Below are 18,129 nucleotides of genomic sequence, written 5' to 3'. Positions count from 1 at the left end.
TTCTGTGATGCTCAGGTCTCCTTCTGGAGCTCGATTCCAGGTTCTCATCTCAAACAAACAACTGAATAAAACATGCAAAAACAGTAACAGAGTTTACAGTAAAACCTCAGTTCATCAACAATTGTGCTTGCAAACAATTCAGTTTTCAATCAAAAGCATGTAGCAGAATTTTGCTTCTGTTTAAAAATACTGAATCAGGTGACAAGCAGCATCATCCTCACACAAACACAAATGTAGCCATCTTCCCCCAAACTGTACAACAAATTAAGTTCATTAACTGGGATATGATTGGATTCACAAAAGCAAAAGTGGAGAGTAAAGGAAAATCTGGTTTTGTGGAACAAGCCTTGACTGAAAAGAAGAGAGAAAGTACACCCTGGAGGACACAGAGCAGGATATCATGAGGGAAACCATAATAGCATGATAGCTATCTTCATGGATATCTTCACGGTGCCATTCAAATCCTGAAGGAACTTACGAGAACTTCTACATACAGGTCCTGAGAAGTGGTGCCTGGATCCACATCTCTCTTCCCAACCAATCTAAGCCATACCTTATCTCCTGTATCATTTCCCCTTGAGAGATACAAATCCTCATAATTCTTTATGGGGTGCTCTCTGTCTTCTATAGCTTCTTCAAACTAGAAGGGACTCTAGACCCTACATTCTGGGGAGTATATGCACTCCAACTATCTTGGGATGCTTTGGTTCACTGGCTGGGTTGAAGGAGGAAAACCCTGGGAGAAAACAATGAGAAGAGTTAGAGACCACTGAGCTGCCTGTTTGATGAAGAAAAAAAAACTTCAGTATTAGCCCAAATATGAAGAGCATGTCAGATTTCCATGCTTCCTGTAGCAGCACTGGAGTCTTGCTTATTGAAAAGAAATCTCAAATCATCCAGGGGCTCACAGGAGTGATGTTCTGCTTTGGGTGACCTTGTTCTTGAGGCAGTTAAGGTGAGACTGACTTTGTTCTAGAAAGATGAACCCAATTATCTAATCTTGCCATCAGCAGTGCAGCAGATATGGCAAGGGTCACTGAGTAGGGACCCTTCCATTTTGGCTTTAATTGGTCGGCAAGTGTCCCCTTTCTACAGGTTTTATGAGCACTTAGTCTGCATGAGGAATAGTAGCGATGCCTTTGGACCAGGAGCTTTCAGGATAGCCTGTTTTACTTGACCCTGATTAATGAGTGACTGTAAGAGCTTCATGGTCTCTCTGTCTGCAACCAGATAAGAAGCTAGAAATATCTTTCCATATAACATCTCAAATGGGCTCAAACTTAGCCCAGTTTTGGGCATGTTACTAACTCTCATGAGTGCTATTGACACCAATCAGAGCCAGAACTCAGACATCTCTTGACAAAGTTTGGCCAGAGCTCACTTTAGGGTCTGATTGGCTCTCTCTTCCTTTCCCGAAGATTCAGGCTGCCAGGTGAAATAGAGGTAGTACTTTATTCCTAAAGACTTTGCCACTACCTGAGTTATTTGAGTGTAAGAGAACACCCATTGTCATGCTGAAGAAATACGGGTAATCCAAATCAGAGGATGAGTTCTTTATGAAGCACTTTGCCTGCCTCCATTGACTTTTCTAAAGGGGTAGGAAAGGCTTCAACTCAGAATGTGAAGGTGTCAATTGAGACCAACACTCATTTAAATCTTCCACATGGTGGCATAACGATAAAGTTTAATTGCCAGTCCTCCTTAGGTTATTTCCCTCTCTTCTGTACAGGCTCTAATAAAGAAGGCATTTGGGCTTCCCCAGGTTATTTAGGTATAGAGTGAGCAAGATTTGCAGACCTATAAGGCGATTGTGACTAGTCCTAATCCTGTGAAAACTAGAGAGATTTTTTCCAAAGTAGCACTTCTTCGCATGTGGAAAGAAACATGAAGTGTTTTTGTAACCTTCCTCTGTGTCTCTTGAAAAGGACCCATTTGTTTTCTAAATACCACTAGAGTCTCTTTTTAATTTCCCCTTCTTTTAAGGCCCACGTATCTTCCTAGGCAGTATATACTGATTTTAGTGATTCCTCAGGAACTGCGAGTAAGGCTAGAGTCCTAAAAGGCTGACCTTTTCACTTTGCTACCAGTCTTTTGATCTCCCAAGGAGACTTTGGATATATCTCTTTGATGCCCTTTGCAGCACATGCCTGTGATTTTCTTGGGAAGATGGACTGTCTCTAGGAGTTATAGAATTTCCTGCTTTGCTTCATAGATCATTGACAAAGATACCTCCATCAGTGAACCACCTCCTTAGAGTTTTGGAGGGGCATGTCACCTATGTCCTTCTTGTTTACATAGGTCTAGGAAACCACTTGTCCACAAGCATAGCTAACTTCTGTACCTGTATTATAAAAAAAAAGTAAAACAGGATTAATAGTGTGAAAGTTTTTATAATAACCTCAGGGATATCTAAGATCATGGTCTGATACTTAGGGAGCCACTATCCTATTAGCCAAAAGGAACTCCAAGGCTCCAGGATAGCTCTGACCTGATAGGGATTCAAAATTTCTATTCTCTATCCTAAAGTTAACATTGCAGCTTCCTCTGTTAGTACAACTACAAAGAATCCCAAATTATGGGTCTCCTCAATCTCATCTATTGCAAGAGATCCAGAGGAGGGTTTTCTAGAGAAGTAAGTCAAAAGAGAATGAAGTAACTGAATTGGTTCATCCATGACATCTAAGATTACCCAGGATTCCTTGGAGGAGATGGTAATGTCCATGGACAGGGGCATTGCAGTTTCCCCCGGGCCTCTTCAATCATCGGAGCATGAAATGAGGGCTCTAAGTGTTGTCATCTTCTCTGATAATGAGGACAGTCAGACCTCCAGTGACACAAATCAGGTGCAATAAGTACGTCATATTTGGAGCAGGGTCCAAGCAGGGGCTTGGTGCAATCATGTGTCCAGTATCCAATCCTCTTGCACTTCAAACTGGAACCTCAGTTGTCCTTGGGTTTTCCCTTGGATTTTTTAGATGAGTTTAAAACATTGCTACTTGTGACTGCTGTAATCTTATCCCTTTTCTTTTATCCTTACTCTGAGTCCTGATAGTTGAACACAAAAAAAGTTATATACTATGGCAGTTGGGCCATAGGTTTCTGTGGGCTCACCTAAAGTTTGCTTAGTTTAAACCAAATATGTAGGACTGATTGACAGAGGAAATGATGTCCCACTAGTATTCCTCCCTCCATAGAAAATAGCCACCCCACGGTGAGAACCACCAGCATCTCCTGAGATCCGTGCCATGTTGAAACTTAGGACACTGGGAAACCCAGCATCCAGCCTGCCTCCCCGCTAAGTGGCCATGGTGTAGCAGGCTGTAGCCACCCCAGGAGGAGACCCACTAGCATCTCCTGAGATCCACACCATGTTGGAACTTAGGATACTGGGAAACCAAGCAAGCAGCTCACCTCCCTGGCAAGCAGATGTGGTGTAGCAGGCTGCAGCCACTCAAGGGGGAGAACCACCAGTGTCTCCTGAAATCCACATCATGTTGGAACTTAGGACGCTGGCAAACCAAACAACCAGCCTGCCTCCCTACAAAGCAATAGTGAGCCTACCAATGCACAGGCTGAGAGTCAAACATCCCACTTCCTCTCCCCCACTTTAGAAAATGGGAACCAGAGATCTGAACATCTCTTGGGAGGTTGACCATATGCAATATAGCAAATAAGGGGGATTTCCTTCTACCATCTTTTTGAAGGCAAATATTTTTTACTACAGTTTTGCTTTATTCTGATTAATGGTACTGTATTCAATATTCTGTTTTGATAAGTTCTATAATGTTTTGTACTTCATTTTATTTTGCCATACATGATTGAAAAAACAACTATTGTGAAAATAACAAGATATACTGTGATACCTGTTACTGTTATCCCAGTAACCTGCTGTGTAGTTCTGTACTAATTTAACTACACTCTCTCAATTGTTCTGTCTTGTTCTGTTGTATTTTACTACCTTAAAAATTTTTTTAAAAATAGAAGGGGAGAGGAGGAGAAGAGGGAAAAAAGAAATGCATAGACTAACATTCAAAGGATAGAAAATAATATTGAATACAATTCAACAGACAAAGATAACAAGTATAAATCTATTTTCACCAAATACCAGCACAACAAACTTCATAAAACAAAAAACTACTGTAATAAAATATCAGATAAAAATACTAGTTACCTCAAAATCCCACTAGCACAAATAGAAGGATGAACTAGGCAAAATATCAACAAAAAGTCAGAGTTAAGGCACCTTCAGAGACTTAATAGCTATCTACAGTGTTCACTGAAAAATAACAGAATATACATTCTCAGTACAGGAAATTTTCTCCAAAATAGACCACATGCTAGCCAATAAAGCATATTTAAGTAATGAAAAAGAATTGAAATAACCCCACGCATATTATGAAATCATAGTAAAAGAAACTAGAAATTCATGCCAAAAAGATTAGACAGTACACACTTAAATAATCAGTGGGACATAGAAAATCAAGGAAAGAATTAGGCATTTCCTAGGATCAAATGATAATGCTAGAGAAACACACCAGAACCTTTTAGACACAATGAAAGAGTCCTAAGAGGGACGTTTACAGTTTCATATCCTGCTTCCAAGGTACTAGTCGCTCTACCACCATAGCTTTCCTGGGAGCAGCCCATAGAGCTACTCACACAGGATGGAATCTTATAAAGCTAAATCTCTTCCAAAGTGGAGTTGCATAACGGTAATGCTACAATTTTGGTGTCTCCGGGAAGGCCTCATCCCTGACTCCACCAGACATTGTTCTAATGGGACCTCTCTGTGACAGCTCAACTTTTATATCAGGTTTATGTCTGGGCCCCCATGCTGTTTCATACAGCTTAGAAATCTAGGTGGAGATAGCCATAACTCCACAACTCTTGTATTCTGTGACTGAAGCCCAGTGGGCTCATGAATAGCATGGCCATGGTAGCAGGGATGGAGGTTATGTGTGAGTTCAACAAAATGAACTCCCACTCATTTGATCTGGCTATAGCCGCTGCTGAATGCCCAAGATGCCAGCAGCAGAGACCAACACTGAGTCCCCAGTGTGGCACCATTACCTGAGGTATTCAGCCTACAACCTGGAGAGAGGTTGATTTTTTTTTTTTACTTTTATTTTATTGGTACATTCTAGATGTACATAAGGATAGCATTCATCATAGAGAATCTGTGCATGTACATGGTATATCTTGTTTTCTTTTTTTCTCATTCCTCACCCCTACCTTCAGCCCCTTCTCCCCTCTTTATTTACAAAATGTTTTTTCATTTTTTGTTTCTATTTTCTTTTTTCCTTCTGTGCACTTACTCTTCTCATTTGAATGTTTTCTTCACATTCCCCAATGTCTATATACATTTTGTCCTTCTCACACCAGAGAAACAATGCAATATTTGTACATGTGTGTCCAATTTATTCCACTTAAGAGTATGGTGTCAACGTGCATCCACTTAGCCAGAAATGTCTCACCTTTTTGTTATCCATTTATCAAATCATAGGCATTGGAGCTGTTTCCAAGCTTTAGCTATTATCATCTGTGCCACTACAAACATGACTGTAGTATTATGCTTTTAATTCTTTGGGGAATATACCAAGAAGGGAAATAGCAGGGTCAAATGGAACCTCTAGTTTTACGTTTTTTTGAGCAATATCCACACTAATTTCCACAGTGGTTGCGTGAATACACTCCCAGAAACAATGGAGAAGTGATCTTTTTTCCTCATAGCTTCACCAGTAATTGTTACAGATTGATTTCTTGATAATTACCATTCTTTCTGGAATGTGATAGAATCTCAGCATAGTTTTACTTTTCATCTCTCAAATGATCAGTGTATTGAACATCTTTTATATATTTATTTTCCATTTTTAAGTCCTTATCTGAGCAGTGTCTCTTCATTTCAGGTGCTCATTTTTTGATTAGGCATTTAAATTTAGAGAGTCTGAATTTTTGAGTTATTCATATATGTTAGTTATTAGTCCTCTGTCTGAGAAACATCTGGCAAAAAATGTAAATTCTCTTCATGTTGTTGGTCACTTCTCTTGCTCTGCAAAATCATTTTAATGAGATTCCAGTTGTTGATTATTTGTGATAATGCCTGTGTGAACAGAATTTTTTTCAGAATGTCTTTGCCTAAGTCAATTTCATCAAGAGTTCTAACTATTATACCTTCTAGAAAATTTTAGTGTTGCTGTTTTAATAAAACTTATGGATTTAAATTTTAGTTTAGTACATGGTGAGAAACATGGGTCTACTTTTAGTCTTTGGCATGTGGAAAGCCACTTTTTCCACCACCATTTCTTAAAGATGCTATCTTTCTTTCGGTGAATATTTTTGGCTCCTTTGTCAAAGATAAAGTGGCTATAATAGTTTCTGCCTCTTCCAATCTGTGCCATTGATCCTCAGGTCTGGTTTTTTCTTTGCCAGTATCATGCTATTTTTATCATGGTAGCTTTGCAGTACACTTTCATGTGAGGGATTGAGCTGCTCCTTGCATTGCTTTTGTTACCCAGAATTGATTTTGGTATTCTAGGTCTCTCTGGTTTCAAATGAGTTTTAGGACTGTTTTATCTAATTCTGTGAGATATGCTATTGGAAATATCATTGAGATTGCACTAAATCTCTATAAAAATTTTGGACATATGGCCATTTTCCATATATTGGTTATTCTTACCCAAGAACAAGGGATATCTTTCCATTTTCTGATACCCTCTTCAATATCCTTTTTTTCCGAGTGCTGCAGTTTTCAGTGGAAAATTCTTTTATTTCCTTTGTTAGATTGAGTCATAGGTATTTCACTTTTTTAGATATTATTTTGAAAGATGCTTTCCTAAATTCTCTCTAAATGAATTTGTTATTAGTATACAGGAATTTCATTGACTCTTGAGTTTTGACTTTGTATCCAGTTATGTGACAATTTGGTTATTAAATCTAAAAGTGTTTGGGGGGAATTTTGGCTGTCTTCTATATAGAGTGTCACATCATCTGGAAATAATAATTTAACTTTTTACTTTCCTATCTTTATCCCTTCCATTTCTTTCTCTTATATAATTATCTGGCTAATGTTTCTATAACTGTATTGAATAATAGTGGACATAGTGGACATCTTTTCAGTTTTGGACCATTTAGTATATTTGCTATTGGTTTGTCATAGACGGCTTTTATCAGACTAAGAACCACCTATTCCAATTTTCTGTGGGTGTTTCATCATGAATAGATGCTGAACTTTAACAATCACTTTTTCTACATCTAATAAGATGATCATGTTGTTGTGTTTTCATTGTTTCTGTTGATACGATCTATTACATTTATTGATTTACATACATTGAGCCATCCTTGCATCCCTAGGCTGGATCTTATTAGGTCATGGTGTATAATTTTCTTGATGATTTGCTGCATTCTGTTTGCCAGTATCATATTGAGGATTTTGGAAACTGGGAGGTTGGTTTATACTCCTCAATTTGGATAGGAACTTTCTCTGGCTTTGGTGTCAAGGTATTACTGTCTTCCAAGAATGAATTTGGGAGTGTTATTTCCTTGCAATTTCATTAAAGCATTGAAAAGTACTGGCATTAGGTCTTCTCTAAATTTCTTCTAGAATTCAGCACTGAATTTACCATGGCCTGGGCCAATGAGAAAGATGGACTTCCACCTTCAAATAAGGCATGTGCCATTTCCAACCTGGTGTGTTTACAAGAATCCTACGAGAAGAAGATATAAATAAGAACTAGTTCCTTATAATGTAATTGTCAAAATTTCCAGAATATGATAAAAATAATCACCATAGTAAGAACCAGGAAAATTTCAACATAAAAAAGAAAAATGTGTCAACAACAACACAAGGAAAATAACAAAAATCATTGAAATAATTAAAGCTATTATAATGCTTGAGTAAGCAATTACGAGAAAGCTAAAACAAATGAAAACTGGAAAGCCCTAGCAAAGAAATCAAAAGCCCAACAGGTAGAAAATATAATGAAAACCCAAATTATAAACCTGAAAAAAATAACAACCAAAGAGAAAATTTCTTTAAAGATTCCCAACAGAACAGAGAATGACAAAAGAAAGAATTGGTAAACTTAAAGATAGGATAATAGAAATTATCCAATCTTATCAACACAATGAAAATAGATGAAGTAAGAGCTGGGGATATAGCGCAGTGGCACAGCATCTGCCTTGCAAGCACGAAGTCATGAGTTCAATTCCTGGTACCAAGAAAGAAAGAAAATAGATGAAGTAAAAAAAATACTCAGGAGCCTGTTGAACTACAATGAATGAACTAACATTTGCATTATCAGAGTCTCATAAGGAAAGGAAAAATTGTATTACAGTGACACATGCATACCAATGTTTACAGCAGCACAACTCATAACAGCTGAAACCTGAAAGCAGCCTGTAGGTCTGTCAGCACACAAATGAATAAAGAAAATGTGGTTACTATACACAATAGAATAATAAATAATAAAGAGGGATAAATTAAACATACTTGTAGGAAAATTAATACCACTGGAAAATACAGTGGTAAGTGAAGTAAATCAGACACACAAGCTTGAATATCATAGGATATCTGTTGTTTAAATAAGGCAAAGTACAAATAAAGAGCAAAATAAAAGACTGATAAAAAAATAGGGAGATAGATCTTTTACAAAAAGGAAGGTGTCCAAGAAACCAAGGTCAAAGGAAGGGTGAGAGGTGAAAGGGAAGTAAAATAATTTAAATGTCTTTTTGTATGTACCAAATACCCACAATGACCGTAAACACTATATGTTGTAAACATGAACTGAAAATAGTAACAATAATAATGAAAATGGGAGACATAATCTAGAGATGGAGGGGGGAGGTGGGTAGGGAGAGGAATAAGAATAAAAAACAATCAAGATATATTATGTCCATGTATCTATTCTCTAAGGTGATTGCAAACTTCATGTGTTTCAAACATGTGCTGTTAAAATAGTTTTTTAAAAACTCTAAAAAGACCAAATGTAATAACACCTTACCAGAGAAAACAACTCAAGTGGCCTCTATATATAATAAAAACCTCCTTCAGGGAAAAGGGAAAAAAAGGAAAATCTGAGCTGAAAGAAAATTTAAGAGAGCTTGTCACTGATGGACTAACCCTCAAAGAATGACTAAAAAAATTAATGAAGCTAAAAGAAAATAATTTTAAAAAAGGAATTCCAGAACACCAAGACGGAAGAAAATACAAAGAATAAGGAAGCTGGGAAAATGGCAGATCAATAAACAGCAAAGTAAAAAACCTCTCTGAGAGAAACAGCCCAGATAGACATAGGATTTGAGGAACAACGGCGGAGGGGGCTCACTGAATGGGGCGGACAGTGGAATGAAGGGGAAAAATAAACACCCAACAACAGAAAAATAGTATGGCAGAGACGAGGCAGAGAAGGTTGGCCATAATCACTAACATAGATGGCCTTGATACACTAATAAAAAGAAACACAGGCAGAGTGGATCAGGAGATAGTGTCTATCAAGATGCTCTATATAAGAAATATAATTAACCTGAAAGAGGGTTTATAGACTGAAAGTCAAAGATGAGAAAATAATGCTCTAGGTGACAGGGAACCAGAAAAAAGTGGGGATATCTCACCCTTCAGCTGCAGATTGGTTGGAAAGACATAACACTTTTATACAATGGAGAACTACTCAGCTTATAAGGAAGGAAAACCCTGAGGCTCTTGTAGTTAAATGGATACAACTTGAGATCATTCTCAGGGTAAAAAAGGTTCAGAATTACTTAGGTAAACAGTGGGTTGCTTCCCTAATCTAAAAACCAAAGCAGTTAGTGAAATACAAAATGTATAATGCATCCTGTGAAAGTGAAAGGGGAGGAATTGTCTAAAAAGGGAAGGCAGAGGACACTGTTAATCTTGCATCATGATTTGAAACTCATATTGTTTTCATCATTCTGTTTAGTTTGGTTATATTCTGTTCCAGTTTGTCTACTTGTACTAGATTTCATGGCATGGACAGCTACTCCAAAGATAGCAGGATATAATACAGTAACCATTTTAAATTTCTTATTAACTTAATCTGAAGCCCTGTATTGCTTTCACTGTCTTGTTTTGACTGATGTTATTTGAATCTGTTGTGCTTGACTGCTGTCTTGTCTTCAGTGATTATATTCTTTTTTTTAATTTTATTTAAAAGGAAAAAGAGAAAGACACAAAACAAAACAAAGCGGTGTAAGGGTACACGTAATACAGAACTACAAAAAAAAACAGTAAGAAATCACCTGTTAATAGATTACATATTATCATCTTAGAAATAGTTGCTCAAATAGTGATTATATTCGAATGTGTTATGTTTGATAGTATCAAGTCCGAGGGTATAGGCAACCACTCTGAAGACAGGATTCACTATGATAACCATTCTATATTATCTTCTTTTGAAGTCCTATAATGTCTCCAATGTTTTGTTTTTATTGATTTTATTCTGTACTGCTATGTTCAATTTTATTATGCCTGATGATACAGACAATTCTATTGAAGATAACAAGAGGCATCATGGTAAGCATTGTTGATCACCTTGTATTGTGGTTTGAAGTCATGTACTACGTCCATCCTTTTGTTTTGACTGACCCCATTTTGTTTTCTCTCACTTGGTTTATTCTACTCAAAATAAAAAAATTAGGTGAATACATTTGACTTTCCTTTTGCCCTTGAGTTATCCAAATCAACTTTAATGTTTAAAATAAATTCACATTTTGAAGTCCAATAATGATTTTATTCTTTGTTTCAATTGGTTTTAGTCTGCTTTCTATTATTTGATTTCAGTATGTGTGAAGGTATGGGCAGCTATTTTGAAAAGAACAAGAGACGTTTATGGTAGCCATTGTTGATTTTCCTATTGTCTGGTTTTGAAGGCCTGTAATGCTTTCACTCTTTTGTTTTAATCAGTTTTTATACTATTTTGTTTGTTGGAATTCATTGTGTAACGAACATAAGGAAACTATTTTGAAGAAAACAAGAGACATTATGGTATCCACTGTTGACTTCCTGTGGTCTTGTTTTGAAATCCTGTGTTGCTTGCATTTTTTGTTCTGATCTGCTTTGTTGTTTTTTTTCGTTTTATTTATTCCTTAAAATAAAAAATAAAATAAGCCCATAGCATTAGTTAATATAGTTCTCAAAGTATGTAGAGGAAACAATAAAGGCAATTACAATAAACATTACTATAAGGGGAGAGAGTAAATATTTGAGTGAGGGCATGCTTTCTACATTTCAAGGTGATAAAATGTTAAATCTGGCAAACTGTGGTAAGTATAAATAATGTTAAACTTAGGAAAACACTAACATTCCATACAAAGAGATACACTCAGAAAGCATTGGATGCTGGTTCCAATTCTGACATAGCAGCATAAGGAGTTTTTTAGGCCTACCAATAAAATTGGTAATTTTCTTTTAAGATCAGTTTTCTGGAAGAGGTACTGAGAGCCTATGGTGAATGAAAAAACATTTATTGAAGAACACCTACTAAAATACGGTGAGAACAGTAAGAATCTGTGATATTTGATTCACAGTGTTTTCCATCTCTTCCTCGTCTCAGCTTGGTGTGATGGAAAGCAGTCCAGATGGAGGCAACCATGAAAAAATGCTCTCTTCCCTCCCCACGTCTCAGTGAGAGGGTGCTATGTTTTAGATCTGTAGCATCTCCTGTAAGCCATATGCTAAATTCTTCTTTGCCAGTGTGTGGTGCTATTGGAAAATGGTAAGGCTTTTAGTAAGTGGGACCTACTATGTTTTAGGTCATTGAGGGCATGTCCTTGAATAGGATATTAGAATCCTAGCCCCGCCCATTCTCTACTTTTGTTTTCCAGCTACTGTGAGGTGAGCAGCTTTCTCTACCTTTGCAGTCTTCCTCCTTGATAGAATTCACCTGTCTTCCTCTTTCGTGATATATTAGGCTACCACAAGCCCAAGGCAGCAGGGTCTAGGACCCATAAACTGAAACTTCCGAAACTATGAGCCAAAATAAACCTTTCCTTCTTTTATTTGTTTTTCTCAGATATTCTGTCACAACAATGGAAATCTCAGCAACACAGAGGCAACTGTGTCACGCTTAGAGTGGAAAGATATAAACATTTCTCACCCTGCCGTTAGCTACCTGTCACTGAAGCTAAGGTGAAGAAGAGCACTGCGGAGAGGCAGGAGCTTCCTTTGGGAAGATACCACTCATGGAACAGCCCGCTCCTTTGATCAGGGTTTGCCCAGAGTACTGGAATCTCACACAACTTTGTATCAGTTCATTCATGAACTAAAAGTGCAGCGGCAGAAGAGAATAAAGGCCACACAGCATGTAAGTGTCACTCTATTGAGTGCCTACCTACAAAAGCAGAGCTATGACTCAGAGATAAATCTACTCCCGTTTCAGCTCCTGAGCCTCAGAGATCTTGTCCATGGCGAGTGGTAGGGCACAAAGCTGAGAGCTGAAAGCTCTTCCCAAAGAAAGTAGCATTTCAGTATAGTGTGGTAAAGTTCAAACTTCAAGGCACTCCCGAAATAATTAAGGTTGTGTTAAAAAGGAAGTAAAAGAGACTGGTAGGTTCATTAGAGATATAAACTGATCCAGAAAAAAAAAAAACAAACAAAGAAAGAGACATCTAAGAAAAGCAATATTACAATCAGAAAAAAAAAAAAATCACTAAACTTAAAAACTGAAGAGTTCGATAGGTAGCTGGAGACGAGAGATGACCCCAGAGAAGCCTGAGCAGCCCCACAGCAGCCTCTGTCCTAAGTTATCATCACACCCTGGGAGGAGAAACAGCTGCTGCAGCCGGCCCCAGTCACCGTCAACGCAACCTTGAGCAGCCAGGCCAAGATTCAGCAGCCTCCAGCCGCCCCCTCCGGCCCCCCCACCCCGCTCCCCTCGCACCCCCCCGCACCCCCCCCGCCTCCCGCCCCTCCCGTTCTCCCCCCCGCACCTCCCCCCCCTCGCTCCCCCCCCCCCCGCCCTCCGCTCTGCTGACACTAAGCCCAGCACCCCTGGCAGCGGCTCTGGGAACCTCCGCCCAGGCGAGCTCACATCGCGGGGGGGGGGGGGGGGGCGCCTGTGGGCGGGGACAAAAAGGTTGTCGCAATGAAGGTTTTGGGAACAAATAGTTCAATGTAAGAAAGGGACATGGTTTCATCAACAGGAATGACACTGAGGAAGATGTATTTGTACGCCAGACCACCATAAAGAATAACCCCAGGAAGTGCCTTCGCAGTGGAGGAGATGGAGACCGTGGAGTCCGAGGTTGTTGCAGGAGAAAAGGGTGCAGAGGCAGCAAACGTTACAGGCGCAGGTGGGGTTCCAATTCAAGGCAGTAAATATGTTGCAGACAGTAATCATCACAGACGCTAGCCACGTTGTAGGGGTCCTCCACGCAATTACCAGCAGGATTCCCAGAACAGTGAGCATGGGGAAAGAACGAGCCCACAGAGAGCGCTCCGAAAGGCAGGCCCAGCAACGCCGGCCCTACCGCAGGCCAAGGTTCCCACCTCACTACATGCGGAGACCCCATGGGTGTCGAACACAGTATTGCCACCCTCCTGTGCAATGGAGGGTGCTGACAACCGAGGTGCAGGAGAACAGGGTAGACAAGCGAGAAAAAACATGTACCGAGGCTATCGATCATGATTCTGCAGGGGCCAAAGACAGCTTAGCGAGGATGGCGATGAAGAAGACAAGGAAAACCAAGGCGATGAGACACAAGATGAGCAGTCACCTCAACATCAGTACCGTGGCAACTTCAATTACCAATGCAGACGCCCAGAAAACCCTAGACCACAAGATGGCAAATAGACAAAAGCAGCGGATCCACCAGCTGAGAATTCGTGGCTCGGCTCGGAAACAGAGCAGGGCGGGGCTGAGTAAACCCCAGCTTAACTTCTCTACCACCATCCCCATTTAGTCATCCAGCAAGAAGAAACAAATAGGAAATTCCAGCAATAAGAAAAGTGTAAATCTGTATAACTTGTACCCTTTCACTGTTTTTTTTTCTTTTCTCCTTAAATAAAATTTAAAAAAAAAAGAAAAGAAAAGAAAAGAACAAAAGGTTGGAACTGAAGAAAGACCTTAAGTGCTTGCTTTTTGCCTGTTGACCAGATAACTAGAACTATCATCTGCATTATCTATGCAACACAGGATTTTTATGATTTTTACCTAAAGATGTCTCTTTTTGGTAATGACAAAGGTGTTTTTTTTTAAAAGCCTGTTTTTTTTTAAACACCTATAAAGGTTTTTAAATTGTTTTGTATCTGGTCAAGTTGAGATTTTTAAGAACTTCATTTTTGATTTGTAATAAAAGTTTACAACTTGATTTTTTCAGAAAAGTCAACAAACTGCAAGCAACTGTTAATAAAGGTCTTAAATAATAAAAAAAAACTAAAATATTTCTATTTATTAGATCAGTGTATGGGAAAATTTATGCCCCGGAGCACTTAAAAAAATGGAACAATTGGCCAGCTTAATAGTTGAATATGATCAGTGAAAGAGACAAAGAGAGCCTTACCAAAACAATTATCACTGCAGTTGCATGTGACTGTGTACATGCCAAGCTGCCATTCTGAGCAATATCAATGGCTTCACACTATGGGAAGAAAAAATTGACCAAAACAATCTAGCTTTCAGGTAGGCAAATAAACATACAAATAAGCACAATAGTCCACTAAGCACAAGTGGAAAGACCACTAACCAGAACTGTTGTATTACCAAAAATGTCTCATTTCCAGCAAGAAACTACAAGACTTCTAAAATCTGATCCATGAATAAGAGAAAAACAGACAGCAGAAATTGCATGTGAGAGCAAGCCCATGTCAGATGTAATAGACTTTAAAATAGCCAAGAAGAACATGTTCGAAGTTAGGAAACTATGCTTAAACAAGTAAAAGAAGCTATAAATGACAATTTATCAACTAGAGAATATTAATAAGGAGATAGTAATTTTCCAAAAGAATGAAATAATAAATATAGAGCTAAAAATACAATAAATAAAAGGTAAAACTCACTAGAGGAGCTCAATAGTATAAGACAGAATAAAGAATTAGCAAATTCCAAGAGACCCGTAGAGATTATGCAATCCAATTAAGAAGTAGTAGAGAAAAGTTAAGAGCCTCATAGAATGTGCAGATTCAGAAAGTGAACAAATGTGTACATTACAGGAGTTTCAAAATGGCAGAAAAGAGGAAGAATTAGAAAAAATATTCCAAGAAATAATGGCTGAATAGTTCTCAAACTTGAACTTGAAGGAAAAAGAATTTGAAACACCCAAGAAGCTCAATGACCTCAAAGCAAACACAACAAGGAACATCACAGTTAAAAGTCCAAAACCAAAAACATTAAGAAAATAATGGCAGCAGTAGTAGAAAAACAAAGTGCCACTTAGAAAGAAATCTCAGTGGGATTAATAAATAATTATTCATCAGAAACAGTGGAGGACAAAGCTAGATTTTTTTGGTCAATTTTTTCTTCCCATAGTGTGAAGCCCTAATTAGGGCTGCAGTTGTAGCTCAGTGATAGAGTGCTTGCCTAGCATGTGCAATGTCCTAGATTCAATTCCTCAACAAAGCTAAATAAATAAATAAGTTTTTAAAAATAAAACAAACAAAACCAGCCAACAAAGAATCATATGGTCCTCACAACCATCTCTAAAAACAGAGGTGAATAAAGACATTCTTTGATAGGCACAGACTGAAAGAACTTCTTCCTTGCAGAATCACCTTATGAGAAGTAATGGTCCAAAATCCAGTGACCTCAGACAATATTATAAGCTGTGTGGACCATGATGTGAGGTAATAAACTTCATTAGTTCCATTTTGTGATAGAAGCAAAATAGAATTTAAATAACATTTCATTCTCTTTTGCAATTCCGCGTTACTCACCAGATACTTACCTTCAGTGATCCTGAAAGAAACTTAGTACAGCTCCAAGATCCTGAATAACACTTTGAAAATCATTGCACTATAAACTGTTATTTCTTCTATAGAAAACAAAAATCTAAATTTCATAAACTCCACCTCCAATAAGATTATAATCTCATTGCCTAACTGGTTAATACAATTATGCATAAATTGAATCTTCTTTTTAAAATGTAAATTCTATACCCATTCCAGTCTGAACATGCTAGTAAAAGACTAACTCTGGCACCATCTTATTATTATTATTTTTAGTACATGTTTTCAGCGTACAGGACCTTCTTAAACTCTAATAAATATGACTTCATAAGAATTAGCAAAACCAAGTGCAATCTTTAGGTGTACTGCCATCCCTGAGTATACTCATGAAATTGTTTCTCAGAGCTCCATCCCAAGTACCACCTTGTGTGGATATCATAATATCCCAACTTTCATAAAATAGAATAAAACCTGTATATGTCTATACATACTCTCCTGTCTGCTTTGAGCCATTTCTAAATTACTTATAATATCTGGTGCAGTGCAAATTTTACGTAAATAGCTGCATTATTTTTGGAATAGTGACAAGAAAACACTGCAAATGTCTAATACATATGTGATCGTCATAAACTATATTCTATCTGAGGTAGATTGAGCACAAGAATACAGAATGCCCTGATACAGAGAGCTAAGGATAACTTGGTGACAATAAACTCCTTTAAAGTCAACAAAATATAAAATACAACCTTGGATAAAAATTTTAGCACTGAATAAATTGATTCCTAAAATAAGTACTGAAACAGCAACCAGTACACACTAGTATATCACAGAACACCTGTCACAAGAACATGTGAGTCAAGGTATTTTAGAACCAGTATTTATGAACCAAATCTATGTTGTTCACTGAAAAGCAATTGTTGGGGAATTTTTATGGTCCACTAAATATGAATGTAAAAGAAGAGAAATACAGTACATTATAAATATAAACACACTTTTACTTGTCTCACTTGGTTTTATGCCTGTTAATACTAGGCAAGACTCTTGGGGATATATAAAAGTCCAAACATAATTTTTGCTCTGATTAACAGACATGTCTAAGAAGTGAAACACGGTAAATACAATGAGTTTGCTGATGAGTGCTTTAGGAATTTGGAGGCTGGACTGATCCCTATGGACTATTTGGTTAGAAAAAGCATCAAAAAAGAGAGTTGACTAGACCTGAACTAGGACTCAAGAATGGCTACCATTTGGAAAGGGATTGAGGAGGCAGTGCGTTCTGGTCAAATAGAACAAGGTTTAAGAGGTCAAAGCTGAATAAGGCATATTTGAAGAATAGTACATAGAATGGAGGGTCTTTGTTGATGAATCAGAAGGATGGAACTGAAAAGGTCACCAGGACCAAGGCCACAGAAGGATGGAACTTTGGCCTTATCACTTTTGCTACTATTAAAGTATGCCTATCTGCATCAGAATCATCTGGGGAGACTTTAAAATGTAGAATTTTAGGCCCCAGTTCCAATAGCTTTAGGAGTGATGCAGAATCTGCATTTTAAACAAGCATTCTCCTCCCACCAACAGATTTTGGTGCCTGATAAAACGTAAGAACTCCTGCAGGCAATGAAAAATCACAAAGGAAAGTAAGCAAGAGGTTTTAAAGGGAGAGTACCATGGTGCCAAAGTGACACAAGAAAATAAACCACCTAGTTGTATGCTCAGCAGATTGGAGGAGATGGAAGGAAGGCCAGAAAGAAAAGTTTACAATAGTCTAGGTGTTAAAACTCTGAAAAAAGATATAAATTTGTATATACACACTTAAGATAACAAACGTGATTGTGCTAGTAATTCTTTTAGTTCTTGAAAAAAACAGCATTCATAGGATTAGATCAATTTTGCATGTTTATACCTGGTAACCTGAGTAACTCTCCTGGAGATAACTATGCAAAATAACCACCTTAGTTATGTTCCTGCCATCTTGTTTAGAAATCCTATATTGTCTTTGTTATTGCTATTTATTAGTCTCTTTTGTTTCTTGTTTTTCTCGTAATATGTTTTGTTTTGTTTTGTTTTGTTTTTCCTTCTAATATAGAAAGGATAGATGTACATGTATAAGCTCATATATGCTTAGAACTTCTCCTGAAGAGTTTACAAGAAATGATTTTATTATATGTGATGATGAACAGCTACTTTGAAGAAAATGAGACATTATGGCAGCCATTGTTGACTTCCTATCATTT

General features: G+C 37.8%; 1 pseudogene; it reads left to right on the top strand.

Annotated features, from left to right (window-relative positions):
- Positions 1 to 2,672: 2,672 nt before the first annotated feature.
- On the top strand, positions 2,673 to 13,877 carry LOC100717628 (Y-box-binding protein 1-like; annotated as a pseudogene).
- The last annotated feature ends 4,252 nt before the right edge of the window (positions 13,878 to 18,129 follow it).

Source organism: Cavia porcellus, unplaced genomic scaffold (genome assembly GCF_034190915.1).
Source record: "Cavia porcellus strain 051 isolate PalLab524CR breed Dunkin Hartley unplaced genomic scaffold, mCavPor4.1 scaffold_3, whole genome shotgun sequence".
NCBI classification, from domain to species: domain Eukaryota; kingdom Metazoa; phylum Chordata; class Mammalia; order Rodentia; family Caviidae; genus Cavia; species Cavia porcellus.
This window is presented reverse-complemented; position numbering and strand designations above follow the sequence as displayed.